The 14,349-nt window shown below is 42.0% G+C and overlaps 1 protein-coding gene and 1 long non-coding RNA gene across 3 annotated transcripts in view; one reads left to right on the top strand and one right to left on the bottom strand.

Annotated features, from left to right (window-relative positions):
* Window positions 1–1,009: 1,009 nt before the first annotated feature.
* otud7a (OTU deubiquitinase 7A) overlaps window positions 1,010–14,349 on the top strand; it is a 53,745-nt gene continuing 40,405 nt past the window's right edge. For both annotated transcript variants that reach the window (XM_081711986.1, XM_035523512.2), the window contains exon 1: window positions 1,010–1,175. The gene's annotated coding sequence lies outside the window, so the exon portion shown is untranslated. The remainder of the gene's footprint in view (window positions 1,176–14,349) is intronic.
* The window catches only part of LOC145657626 (uncharacterized), a 3,818-nt gene continuing 1,891 nt past the window's right edge, over window positions 12,423–14,349 (bottom strand). The window contains exon 3 of the long non-coding RNA XR_014123501.1: window positions 12,423–12,903. This is a non-coding gene — a long non-coding RNA (uncharacterized LOC145657626). The remainder of the gene's footprint in view (window positions 12,904–14,349) is intronic.

Genomic DNA, 14,349 nt, shown 5'->3' with positions numbered 1-14,349 from the left:
AAACTTTTAAACAAACTCCTTTACTGTTTCCATGACCGAAACATGCCAAGGAATTTGGGCATTCACAAATCTCTTGTAGGTTTCTGAACAGCAGAGGGAGTAAGAGTGTAAAAGCCTGCCCCATGTGAGCGAGGGAGGTTTCCAAGAGAGCTCACCCACACAGCCTACACTAGGCCTATCCTGGGGGAAATAATGTTATCAATTTCAATATAACATAAACATGGTTATATGCAGTATATACATATTATACATATAATGTATATAACTAGCAGAAATTTCCCAAATAGTTAAGCAGGTACAATAAAAGGTTTATATATATTTATTGGCCGTTACGTATTAAAACACTGTCAGTTGTGACTTGTATGGTCAAGAAATGTACTTGCAGTCTTGTTAACTAAAAATTAAACACATACAGTATGCTGTTTTTTAAACGTAGGTCCACACTGATATCGACGCATATAAAACAGTTTACGCAGTAGTATCTGCTTACCCGTTATCAAATGTAGTCTTTGTATGTGTTTTCCTTTTACTTATAAAAGTGTGTGTGTGTGTGTGTGTGTGTGTGTGTGTGTGTGTGTGTGTGTGTGTGTGTGTGTGTGTTTACTTCTTTTACTTACTTTTTACTTACTTTGTCTTAGGTATCATAGCAATGCAAAGCACTTCCAGAGACACACCCTTGAAGCAAGGCTTGTAAAAAAGTCGCAGTCCAAGACCATAAAGCGCCCACCTCTGGTGATTGACAAGTGGGCAAGGTGAAGGTTACGAGTCCAGTGCTCATAATGGCGGGCCAGTCAAATTTAGGCTAAATGTGTAAAATCCATATGCTCACATGTGGCTGTCGAAACTATGAGGACGGAACAACAAAATATAAAAATACGAGTATGTGACGGTAAACCTAACGGAAAAAGGACGGAGGCAGTTCAGACCGCGGATGAGGACAGGCAGCGGTTTTCCACAGTGGGCGTGTCGAGCTGTCGCCCCCTGACGTCACACGGTGGGGGCGTGGCTTTGAGCCTCTGCTGCATCGCTGAATGGCATGAGGATGAGGACGAGGATGAGGGAGACAGCTCGACGAGGAGGCTGATCTTGTCATATGATTTTAAAGCCGTATTTTCGAAGGGACCGATCTATTCATATTGACCCAGGGATGAGGAACGATGAATGAATAAGGAAAGGTAAGATATATATTTCTTGTTCTAAAAGCGAGCCGTCAATTAAAATTCTCACGATAGAGGCTAACCAGCTGCTGGAATCACTGCGTACGCTGGGCAGGTGCACCTGTCTTATTTAGATGTGGTCGTGCCGCTTTAACTTGCATTTTGAGGATTTTGCGGTCTGTATAATAACGGAGTTTTTTTTTAATGTATTTTTTATTTATTTATTTATTTATTTATTTATTTATTTTACGAAGCCGTTGAGGATGAGTGGCCCATTATCTGGCGTATTGGTACCAAGGTGTGAGGTTGTCTTTCTTAGTGCAACAGTATAAGCGGCAAAGCTTGCGGTAAGATCCGAAAAGAATTCTCTTTGTCTATAGATGTGTGGCATCCCAGACTATTAATCTGTCCTAACAGGGCTGAACGAAGTCTAACGACTCTAAGACTAAAGATGCATTCATTTTACAGGCACGCTGCGAGAGGATATTTGAATGGTTTTATTACAATGATATGTGAATGGTTATTACAGTCTATAAGCACAGAATAGCTCCCGTTGAGCTTTGAGTTCAACGTGCCCTTATTCCACAACCTAAGGATGTGCTCCCCAATTTGGTTAACCCACCTGCTTTTACAACGCAACTTAATCTAGGCTACTTTGTAAATACGCTATAAGGCTGTAGCTACCTGTGAACCTGTTATGTGGTACTGGAGTCCTCCTGAATTATGAAAGCTGGCTACATTCAGGCCAACTTTGCTGAAGCCCAGACTGTTCACTATTTGCTTTTATTACGAGTATTGCAACATGTCTTGACTATGCTTTGTTAGATGTGCTTGATATAAAATTCAGTCTATTTAATGGAGTGTTTTTGGTATGTAAAATTCTGTAGCCCTGTATAATAGCCTAGTGAATACTTCTAGTGGCAGGGTAATTTTGTATGTAATTTTGCTACTCTAGGCAAGTAAATGATGTTTGTTTAGACTCTATGGTTATTGATCATGATAATATACTTTGCCATCCAACTGAGTTTTTTACAAGTTTGCCCAAATCAGTGTGATATTGTAAACATTAGTGTGGAGACAGTATGTCATTTGATACTTGTTAGCACACAGTAAAATTCAAAAATCTTATTTACCAAATACTGATTTGGCTTTTTCAATCACAGGCATGGATGTACTTGACTAGATCTGGGTAAAAGGCTTCTCCAAACTCTAACCTTAAGCATTACAGTGACGACTCACCAAGCTGTTTTTTTTTTTTTTCCAGTCTGTGACCTGCGCTGGTTTTGTAACATGCACATAATAGTACTATTGTGAAAAAGGTCAATATATTCGATTTTGCAGCATATGTGGGTAATGCATAGTATATTGTTGTTGGCCTGGAGGATACTAGGAGGTATGTACTGTGCTGTCATCACATATGATGCACAATGTTTTAGCATATGTGCATGATGCATATATTAGGGCTGACCTGAAGGGTTTCAGGAGACTCAGCTCCGTGCAACATCCTACACTTTAGAAGTCTAAAAATGCTGAAGGACAGAACAGTTTTGCTCTGAAAGATGTCCTGCATGCCTTAGTGAACTTGAGAGGACTGATGGTGTCCACTTCTACTTCCTGTTAAACATCATATCGGAATAATTTAACTCAAATGCTATAACTTAAATGTCATACCCACATTTGTATGAGTTCCAGAAAAGGACGTCTACTCTCACAGTAAAATAATTTGTGTAACTGTATGACTTTCACGTGGTAAATAGAGCACCAGAATGGACAGTAGTGTGAGCAGCAATGCCAAGTTAGCCCTTGTCAGATAAAAATCATCTTCTCCATCTCTTTTTTCCATCAAATTAGAAATGTACCTAAAGTAATGCAAATAAGAGACAGACAGACAGACCGAGACAAATACAGTCAGAGAGAACAGGTATGACCTTGACCTGGCAATTTGTGATTCTATCAAACAGCCCAGTGGGGCCTGAAATGAAAATCTTGCTGATGCATGTGTTGTCACTTTATTTATTTATTTTTAATTCATTAGTTTTGCTTTCTTATGCTAGCATGCATAAGAGGGTGGTTTGTACACAATAATATAAATTGCAATTGTGAATATTAGACAGATGGAACAGTCAGGGCAAGGCAGCCGAGTGAGAGTCCTGTTCACGGTGAGGTGCTGGGGACAGCGCTTGCCTGTGGAGCACTTACCACATGGAATTCTGCCCATGTCACAGGCACTTTATTCCCAGAAATATGGTTGAGCAGGAATGATGTGGATAGGATCAGTCTGAAAGCGTGCATGCTCAGGACTGAAGAGCTCACATAAACGCACTCTTGCTGTGTGTGGTTCATTCACTATTTCCAAAAAGACCAGCTTATTTACTTGGTTCTTTTTTTAGGGGTTAAGGAAGCATAAGATCTATTTTTATGTATGATAAATCATTACATGCATAAATACACTATAAAATGTGGCATCTTTGGAACGAAGGGGCAAGGCACAAGTGACAGACAAAAAAAGGTTTTAATTTAAAAAAAAAGGCAAACAGGAGCAAACTGAGTCAAAAAATGTAACAGAAACAAGAAATGTAAGCAGAAGGTGAACAAAGGCAAACAACAGACCGAATGGTCTTGGCATTCATAGGCGTGTGAGATGTATTCTCATACAGGGGAAGGTCAATCCTGTGGGCTTAAATAATAATAAAAAATAGGGAAGATGGAATGTGGTGCAGGTGTGCATGATAATCAATGAGTAGGCGATCATGAACGTAGAAGTGGTTGTGTGTTGTGATTGGTGGAGGGACTGGCAATTGATGGGCTGGAGGTGTCTGATTGGCTGGAGGAGAGTGAATGAGGCTGTGCGTGTGTTTGGGTGTGGGCTGGTGTGTGACAGCTGTGTCCATCACACAAGCCTTTGTAACTTTTTATATCTGCAATTGAATCGCACTTTTCTAGTTAGTGCTATGCTTTTTTCTGTGATGAAGTCATACTTTCTTCAGACTGTGTTTCACACTGTAAACTATGATGTATTTACTATCTGAATAGTTTTTCTTTATCTTGCATTTGTAGAGCAGTGCTGCACCGACATCATTATTTGAGTCACGTATATATAATAATGTATATATAATATAATAATTGAGAGTCCATTTTGTGGACTTGACGTGTCAGATTTGAATTAGATTTGAATTTAGATTTGAATTTAGTTTAGAAGTTTGAGAGAGCGAACTGTTTTTGAAGCTATGTTTCTTTTTAAGCAGTTTAGAAAATGCAGCAGAATAGAAAGGTTTTGTTCATCCCGGTCAGTATATTTTATCAAATTGTGAGCATTTTGCCTTCAATCCCCTTTACTCATTTCCATGATTGATTGTGTGACTTACTTTAGTGCAACAGAGAGTCTCACTGCAAATGTTATGAATTTTAATGTTATACATCTTGAGCAATACCACAAAAAATGTTCCTTTTCAGTTTCCTGCTGCATGTGCTAGAACAGCTAGAGGCCTCAGAGACAGATTACTTGTGTGACTGCTTCTCTCTATCGGAAATATACACAGTTGAACAAGACACATCACGTTCCTGTTTTGAAACTAGCATATTTTATTTTAGTGTAAAAGGTTGCCATATAAGGTGGTTCACAGTTGTGGATAATTACTCAATACTGTGTCAGTCAGAGCATGAGTTAAAAAAAATTACATCAAATGGGCGAAAAGTATAAATATTGTGTTCAAAATAATTTAGATGAAGTAATGCAATAAAATTAAATATTTGGTCATGTATGTCATCAGTATATTTATTCATATGGATGTGATTTTTTAGTTAAATTTTATTGTCTGTTTTTCTGGTATTTTGTGTATTTTATGTGCAATAATATGAAATATATTTAAATATATGTTTCATGGATAAATTTTGATTTACGTGTTTAAATCCAAGCTTGTGAAGAAACTTGTAATACCCAGCTATAACAATTTTAGATTTTGCAAAGGAAAGAAAGAATGAAAAGAAAAGAATAAAAAATTAAAGAAATAAAACCGAAAGGAAAATACATTTTTGAATGTATTGTCACCACCAGAGGAAATGCAAAGGCAGCAGAGACCAGCTTTTAACAATCTATGAATACACATATGAAAATATTACTTTTGTGTTTCTTTAGCTGCTAATTGCCAAGCCCAGTCACACTGACGATCAAAATTATTTTAAAGGAGCAGGACTGAACAGGTCCGGCCCATCAAAGGGAGAATCTGTCTACACTCTTTTTCCAGAGAATTCCATCTCCCTCCCACTTCATTCCTGAAAAATGTAGTCCTTGAGATGAGATGAAACGAGTCAAGTGGCCCACAGTAATCAGTGCTCAATCGCTGCCAGGTGCTTTGAAGTGGTCCACATCTTCACAGGTGGGGAAGCAATGTTAAGTGCCTGGTCTGTAGGCAGGGGGAGGTCACACAGAGGCCAGAGGGGATGGTGGAGTTATTAGTGGGAAGGGGTTAAAGGCAAACAATATACATAAAAAGTGAAACTTTGCGTTAGTCTTATTTCAAAGTCTATTGATGGGTGACGTATACAGAAATGACAGATAATGGATATTTAGTATTCCTGCTCTTCCTCATGTTGGGGACTTTTTTTTACCATCAAAAATTGGGTGCTAGTATGAATAGTTCACAGGGCTTTGGAATAGCATTGCACTTGATGGTTATGCAACACAGACACAGATTAGAAGGAGGATACAACGCTGTGCCCTCTGCTGCCGCTGAAGAGCTCTACCTCCAAAACTGGCGTCAGGGGAGAGGTGCCGGTGGGAAGTGTGTGATGGGAAAACTGCTGTAAAGAAGAGCTTCGTTCCTCACTTCCACCACATAGACCGCAGTGAGGATCTATGGGATTTGCACTGTCACAGTGAGATCCCTCAAATGTAGAGGCTAAACTCGACGAGGTCACTAACTAGATCTGTGAGTGCTTTTAATGTCTTGTCTCCTCCCCGTGGAATCCACTTAAATGCTAAATCAACTGAAGTAGAGCAATCTCACACAGCTCTGTGTGTGTGTGTGTTTGTGTGTGTGTGTGTGTGTGTGTAGGACTGTGCTCTTCTGGACTGATATTGATGTTGTCATTTCTGGGATTTGTTGGAGCCACTCCCACAGGGAGTCATAGCCCAAGTGTCTCTCTCATCACTGGGTGTTAACCTTCCCTATGCTCCCAAGTTCTCCCTTCAGTCAGCTCTCAGGCTCTGCCACATCTGTTGCCACTGCTGTTTTCTGCAATTTATCTGCTATCACAACATCTTGCTATTACTTGCCTATCTGTGTCGAACTGGAGATCTCACAGGATCTCAGCCTTGTTCTCCAACACTGCGGTTTCTCCCATTTAAAGGTGTATCGCTCATATGGCTTGCATAGAGTAGCCAGACATCAGGTTTTAAGCCAGGCAGTTTTTTGTTTGTTTGTTTCTTTCTTTTTTACCTCCTTGTCCGCCGTCCAGCAAATCACCTGGACAGACGCCTATTTATCAGCCTTCTGGAGTGAGTCACATACTGTACACGTCAAAGCAAATACTTTATTTCATTGGTTTAACGGATCGGCTCATGCTTCACCTACTGGCTAACCGCAGACATTCGGTGTTCTAAATGCTAGTCAGTTAGGATGTTTGCAGCAGTGCAAAAATACCAGAAAGAAAAAACAACTACAGTTATAAGTGCTTTGCATATGTTCCTGTGTATGATCCCTGTCACTTGATTGTGTCTCTTAGTCTGTGCTCTTCTTGCCAGCATTTTGCATCCTGCTACTTGGTGCAGGTTTTGCTCCTTTGCACAGTCTATCTTTGGTATTCTCTGGTGTGAGACACCCCTGCTTCAATTGACCTAGTGCTTGGTGCTTAATCTTGTGCTGCCATGATTAGTGCCTCTGTGCTGTCCTTCAGTTTTGCCTTTTTGGCTAATGGTAGGATTATGTCAGCCACATTCTACTATCTATTGATGGTACATGCCATTGAGGGGCTTACGCTGTTATGGCAACTCCGTTGTGATCTCATCAGCTCCTTGGGAGCCACTGGATGATCCATGGCTGTTTCCTGTCTCATTCTGGACAGTGAATCTTACACTATGTTGGCACCTTCCACCGCCTCCTTCTAGCTGGCGTACAGTTTTTGGGCATTGGATCCTAGATGGAGTACTCCATGTTGAGTTTGCCAGTCTTGGCATCACCAACTTCCAGGTTATTGTGCCTGCTGGGTATCTGATGACTGTTAGGGCATATGGGTTTATGGCTTTGATCTTATTATTCCCATCCAACTGGCTCTTGAAGACCAACCTTACCCTGTGGAGGCTTGGATATTGCTGGCCTTCTTGTCGTCTAGGTCTTTTAAATGTGGTAGGTCAGTTCCCTGATCAATTTTCCTCTTTTTATTATCAGCTGAGTACTTTTTTTTTTTTCCAGCCTGAATGAAATTCCAGTGTTCTTGTTGTGCATCCTGGTCAGTGAATCAATGTCCCTTTCTGTCTGGGTGTACAGCTTTATGTCATTCATGTACAGAAGGTGGCCGATGGTAGTTCCACTCCTGAATCTGTACCCATACCCTCTCCTGTTGATGACCTGGCTGAGAGGATTCAGCCCAATGCAAAACAGCAGTGAGGATCCAATCTGTGAGGTAACAATGGCAGTTATATCTATTCAAATTCAATACCATAATATAATGGTTTGAGATGAACTTCATTTCAAGTCCTTTTTTAAAGAGGTATTTTTAGCAATTTTCTTTTAATAGCATTATTATTTCTTGCTTGGCAGGCTCAAGGCTAGTCACATGGCTTTTTTATCTGGATGCTCTGATCACTATATGACACTTCACCCAAGTATATTTCATTGATGTGAGACTGAAATTGGATAATTCTGTATGAAAAAAAAACCAATTTACAGTCACATAGCCTATTTTGCTCTTTCAGTATTTGTTGCTTTTATTTTGCTTGACAAAACATATTTACACATAAGAGCTGCTTTTTTGAAGATTGCCATCCATTTACAAATATATAAGGGTTACTAGAAATTAGTGTATATTTATTGCCCACAAGTCTATGCTCTTTTCCAAATTGTTCAGCGAAACTCAAGGCTTTCCTCATATTAAATTGAATGGTTAGCACCATAGTTTGAACTGATAGGGTTGGCAATCGGTGTGAGTTCCCAGAAAAACAGAAGACTTGGGCTGATGACATCTATAACAAATCTAATGTCATCTAGTGTTTCAATTTCATTTGATCGCAATTTATGGCCAAATTATATATAGATCTAGACTAAAAACATTTTCCATTGGTGATTCACAATTGGCTTAATGTGGCTTTGTTTTAGAGCACTCACAAAGGGCTGTGATCAAGACAGATATAGAACAGCTTCTATTGTGCATGACTTTGGAAAACCATAATAAGCCGTAGTTAGATGATTATGTTTTTATTGGGACACTCAGCCGCTACTTTATTAGAAACGTTTTGTAATAAACAATTAGTCTGTAGGAAGCTGTTGCCAAGCTCTTGTTTGTGTTGCCCATGCAACCTATCTAGCGATCACAGTCACCTAAGGACAGAGAAATCTGCAGAAAAGGTGCATTTCATGGTCAGTTTCTGACCACAAGACGGCTGCCGTCTTAATATTTTGGGCGGGCAATCCACTTGTCGAAGGTTACACTGACATGCGTGAAAGCCCCAGCAGCAGTGATAAACTTGTTCAACCCCTACAGCCTAATGTGTGCATCCAACCTTGCGTGGGTCATCTTCTTCCTTTGACCTCCCCCATCACAGAGCAGTGGTGCCGTGCCGATATCACTGCTGCACGTGGTCACACCCACTGTGTGAGACCGTGTGTGTGTGTGTGTGTTTATGTTTGTGTCCTGTGTGAAGCAGAACTCCTTCTCCAGATTGAATTTGCACTGTGTCACTTGGACTGGGGTGTCTGGATGAGGCATGTGATGCTGTCCTGCTCTTCCTGTGATGGAGGATGAGTCTGGCTTGCACCTGGCTATCATTGTCACCTCTCTCCTACACCCATAAATATTGTTTGGAAACGTAATACTTCAAATCCTACTTTTATGTGCCTCGTCTAATCTTAAATCTTCCATATAGAGTGAAGCGGCCGAGTTGATTTATTTGATATGTTTTAAGAGGGCACTGACACACCCGCACGTTCACCCAAATTTAGAAATAAAGGCATTTCCTTCTCCTTGTGCGGACTTCTGTCTGCTGTGCTCATGAATTTTGGATGTTGGTCAAATAAAACTATAGTTATAAGAGTGAGCTAATGCTTTTTTTAGACAAGGCTTATCAGGGCCAATGTTGTCCTGAATGCATTTCAGTGTAAGGGGCTGTGAAATCAGACAGCGAAAGTGTGACGACTGCCGTCTGACAGCCGCAAAAACATGAACGCCTTCCAGTCCAGCTCTCAGTCGGTGGGTAAGGGATGAGTTTTAGGGCCTCTCACATGCTGCTGGAGTATGTTGGCCACAAAGCAGAGGCTCCCTGTTCTGACTGAAACAAAGCAACAAAACCAGTCTTAGGTCAGCATGCAAAATTAACTTCTCCAACTAGACAGAACGAACTTTGTTGATTAGATTTGTGCTGTTACTGGGAAAAGGATGTGCGGGCAATGGAGTAAACATGGAGGGGAAGAGGATATTTTCCATATTAACAAATGATGTTGCTCATCGGTGGTACATTTTTAGGCCAACTGATTCATTGCCTCCCTTGGATAAATCTCTAGTTCCATGTTTCTTCTAACGCTGCCCTCAGTGCAGTGCTCATTAAGTGTTAAATTAAAGTCATCCATGCAACAATGTGGAGGTCATTCACTGTCTCCACACACTCCTGCTACATTTCACATCTCTGTAAGGTCTGATGGGAGGCCTCTTCACAAGCTGGAACTTTGGAGCCGACAGACTGTTAAATCCCGGTCGGGATGAATCCTGTGCGTTTCCAAATTCATCACAAGCTAGGGGTCAGTCCCTTTATAAGCATTAATGTAACTGAGCTGTGCTAGAATGTTTGAACCTCTGATTCACCACAGATCTTTCCATTCACTTTTCCTTGTGTTAGGAAAGGCCAAACCAACCTATTTTTGGACTTCTACTCCATAGTTTAGTGCTTTCACATTCTGTACTTTTGAATGAAAGGACACGATGGAGTTGTCTCAGCTCCGTTGTTGAGAAAGGGCGCCCGGGCGCGATGTTTGAGAACAGCTTTTCAGTTTCCGTGTTCCTGTGGTGGTCAGCGTGTAGACATCTGTTGTTCATTCCTTCCCCTCAGCTGTCCGAGACTAAGTTCAAGGTTAAGGAGCTTTTATCTTTTAATGTGGCAGGAGGACTTTTGCTTTCTATATAGCAAGTGGGAATGTGCCTCTGTGTTAGAGAGGCCGACCTCAACTCACACATGGAAATGTCTCACACGTATTGTTTTAGTGTCAGTGCTGTGGCTCTTACGCCTAAAAATCTCAGCACTGCAGGTTTCGTACTGCTTAACCAATGCAGCATGTAAACTCATTTTCCTGACAGCATTTATGCAGACCTGTGAACCACATTTTCCACAGAACCACAGAATCATTTTCAGACAGTCCTGAGGAAAGGTCAGGGGAGGCTATCTGTTTGAAGTAAAAAGCCTAGCTTTTATCAGACAAGAATCTCGCCTGTCTTCAAAAGCAACACCCATATTTTGATTTTTGTCAGTAATAGGCTACATCTAGAAATGACCTTTACCACATGAATCACCCTTTCACGGCTGTCTGCAAGAAGGCATAAAAGCATTTATGTTCGGTAGTCACATTAGTAAACCATGTTTTCAAGAAAGCTCTTAAATTTAATTTCAGTCTTAAAGAGATAGTTAGGAGAGAGAAAGTTCACCCCCTTTGAAAGCTTGATTTTGAGTGGAGTTGACACCAGTCCCCATCAAAGTTTGCAATATTTTGTTCTCTTAGAGGCCCTGCTGAATTGCTGAAGAGCTGTAGTTCATCTCCATGTTTTAAATGGAAAATAAAATTTACATTGGTAATCATTAGAAAGCCCAGTTACATATGTAATATTCATTAAATAAATGTCCTTTAAATGTACACACTCAAATATCTACTGATTTGTCAAGCTCACAAAATCTATAACAATTCTAATGTAAATCTATTAATTGCAGGCTGCTGCAACTTTGTAATTCATCATTGTATTGCCTATTAGGTTGGCAGCTGTATTTAAAGCCAAAATCTAACGATGCTGCACCTCGGAGCAAGTCTTGAGTTCTGTAAGAGCATAGACCCCCTGTTAAGTGCTACTCTATTATGCTTATACTCCTGCTAAAGCATCCAACATTTGGCTAGTCAACCTCAGATCTAGTTCTGTGGCAACGGTGCCAGTTTTTAAGATCATTGTAACTGATGGGTCTTAACATTTACTTAATGTGTTTGTTTGCCAAAGCAAACAGTAAATTGCACTGCCTTTTCTAGAGATACATGGGGAAAATGACACCCTCAGTAGGCTACGAGAATGCATTGTAATTTGCTGTGGTTATTTAAATCCTTCGCAACATGCAAATTATGCACTATAACATACTGTCTGATGACAAACATTTCACAAAATATATACTATAAAGTCATTTTTAAGCTAATTCTAAACTCATTTTTTAATATGGGCAATAATAATATAGGCAATTTTATAATATAGGCAAACATTTTATTTGTGAGGTCATGGAGAAGCTTTTAATATTTACAGTTTTATCCACACACTTTCTTGTAACAATTTTTGTTACCACTTTAATCATAACACTACACATAATAGCACTTTTCATTTGCGGGTTGTTTTCACTCTACGTTTTCCAATAAGCAGTGTTTACTGGAAATAATTCTTACAAATGTGAAGTTCTTCTGATGCATAAACACGCTTCGCACCTTTCCCACTCTCGTGTGCAGGCACACATCAGTTGTTAGCTGCTGTTTTCCGTCAGTGTAATATTCAGTGTAAAACCCGATCGTCATTCATTATGGTTGTATGACTGCGGCCCAGAGGAAGGGACTGGTGTGGACTGGTTTCCTTTTGAGGATGCTCTCTGCTGGGAAGTAGGACAGGAATTGAAAAGAGAGAGAGGGAGACTGAGAGAGAGCATGAGAGAGAGACAGTTTTATATATATATATATATATATATATATATATATATTTTTTTTTTTTTTTTTTTTTTTTTTTTCAAGAGTGATACTGGACTTCACAAATAAAGGCGTCTGCCTTCGAGTTATAAACACAACAGTTAAGTATTTGCCATTTCAACCGCTCACTTTTTTATATCCAGCACTAAGAAAAAAAACACAAAATGTAAAAAAAAAAAAAAGTTTTTCCATACCTCATAAACAAATATTCCACTGAATTAAAAAAGTGGGTTGAGCCTTCCACGTTCTAGAAAACAATGAAAAATTGTCTACTTGAGCCTAGAAAAAGCATGTTCATCTCAAACACGAGCACAAATGTAAGGACAGCAACAGCCCCGTGTAAAATCCTCCAGTGGAGGCCACCAAACATTTTTGTCAGTGCACCTTCCAAACCAGCCGCCTCTCTGGTTCCACACTATCCGCCCTCCCATTCAGGACAGATTTGTTAAGAAATTTAGCACAGTGCGTATATGAAAAGTGCTTCGAGACAGTGCAGAGGTCCGCATCTTGCAGTCCACTGGGGTCCAGCAGTAACCCCAGCATGCTTCTTAAATCCAGAGTGAGTCCAGTTCTTGGGAATAGTCCACCCTGTTGATGCTCACATCCCTGCTCCAGTTCTCCTGTAAACAAGAGAGAGAGAGAGAGAGAGAGAGAGAGAGAGAGGAGAGAGAGAGAGAGAGAGAACGAGGCCTGGCAACGCCGGCGTGCATCACTGCTGCGTTCAAAGGAGAGTCCGCTCTCAGAGAGACTCAGAGTCTCTCTGCTCTGCCAGTCAGGGAGCTGGGGCCGAGTCTCTACCAGGGCAGAAGTTGACCAGAGCTTCACTTCACAATGGTTCTGTTGCTAGTAATGAATATACCTTATAACCAGTCCACTCTGCCATTTAATTGGTAGGGATCTTTCAGATTTGAACATTTCAGATGTTCACGTCACGCTGCAGCTCAGAGTCAGCTCTTTAATGCATGGAAATGCTCTATGTGTGTTATTCTGAGTTAGCAGCCATTGGCCAGGGTATGCTGTGGTCATCTCAGATCAAAGTGCATGCCCGTGAAGTCATGAGGAACAAGAGATGCCCATGTCTGCGATCCTGCATTAAATTGAGCCAAATCTGCTACTTTTGGCTGGCAGCAGCATTTATTAGTGCATGTGTTTGTCTCAGCATCCTGCAGGCTGGGCTGGGGCTCGTGAATGTGGTACTTGGCGCAGCAGCAGAGGGGGGAGGAGCGCAGCAGCAGAGGGGGGAGGAGCGCAGCAGCAGAGAGGGGAGGAGCGCAGCAGAACAGGGGGAGGAGCACAGCCGAAAAGGGGGAGGAGCACACCAGTAGAGGGGGGAGGAGCACAGCAGCAGAGAGGGGAGTAGCACAGCAGCAGAGAGGGGAGGAGGGCAGGAGCAGAGAGGGGAGGAGTGCAGCAGAACAGGGGGAGGAGGGCAGCAGAACAGGGGGAGGAGGGCAGCAGCAGATGGGGGAGGAGTGCAGCAGCAGATGGGGGAGGAGCGCAGCAGAACAGGGGGAGGAGCGCAGCAGCAGATGGGGGAGGAGCGCAGCAGAACAGGGGGAGGAGCGCAGCAGCAGATGGGGGAGGAGTGCAGCAGCAGATGGGGGAGGAGCGCAGCAGAACAGGGGGAGGAGCGCAGCAGCAGATGGGGGAGGAGCGCAGCAGAACAGGGGGAGGAGCGCAGCAGCAGATGGGGGAGGAGCGCAGCAGAACAGGGGGAGGAGCGCAGCAGCAGATGGGGAGGAGCGCAGCAGAACAGGGGGAGGAGCGCAGCAGCAGATGGGGGAGGAGCGCAGCAGCAGATGGGGGAGGAGCGCAGCAGCAGATGGGGCAGGAGCAGAACTGTCAGAAAGTCTACACATCAGCTGGCCCAGACGGGGTGTGGGGCGACTGCTGACTGCCAGCACTGACACGCAAGCCCCTTGGCTTCCTGGTACGTTGGGAAAAACTCCTGACAAGAGGCAGGATGTCAGAGCTGGAGGAATGGGGGTGGGGTGTTGGAGTGCAGTGTCTCTACAGACCCTCCGACATCATCTGGTTCTTGAGTCTACTAACCTGGCCATCATTAT

The sequence above is a fragment of the Electrophorus electricus genome, chromosome 4 (genome assembly GCF_041902795.1).
Source record: "Electrophorus electricus isolate QZ-2024a chromosome 4, ASM4190279v1, whole genome shotgun sequence".
Taxonomy (NCBI): domain Eukaryota; kingdom Metazoa; phylum Chordata; class Actinopteri; order Gymnotiformes; family Gymnotidae; genus Electrophorus; species Electrophorus electricus.
This window is presented reverse-complemented; position numbering and strand designations above follow the sequence as displayed.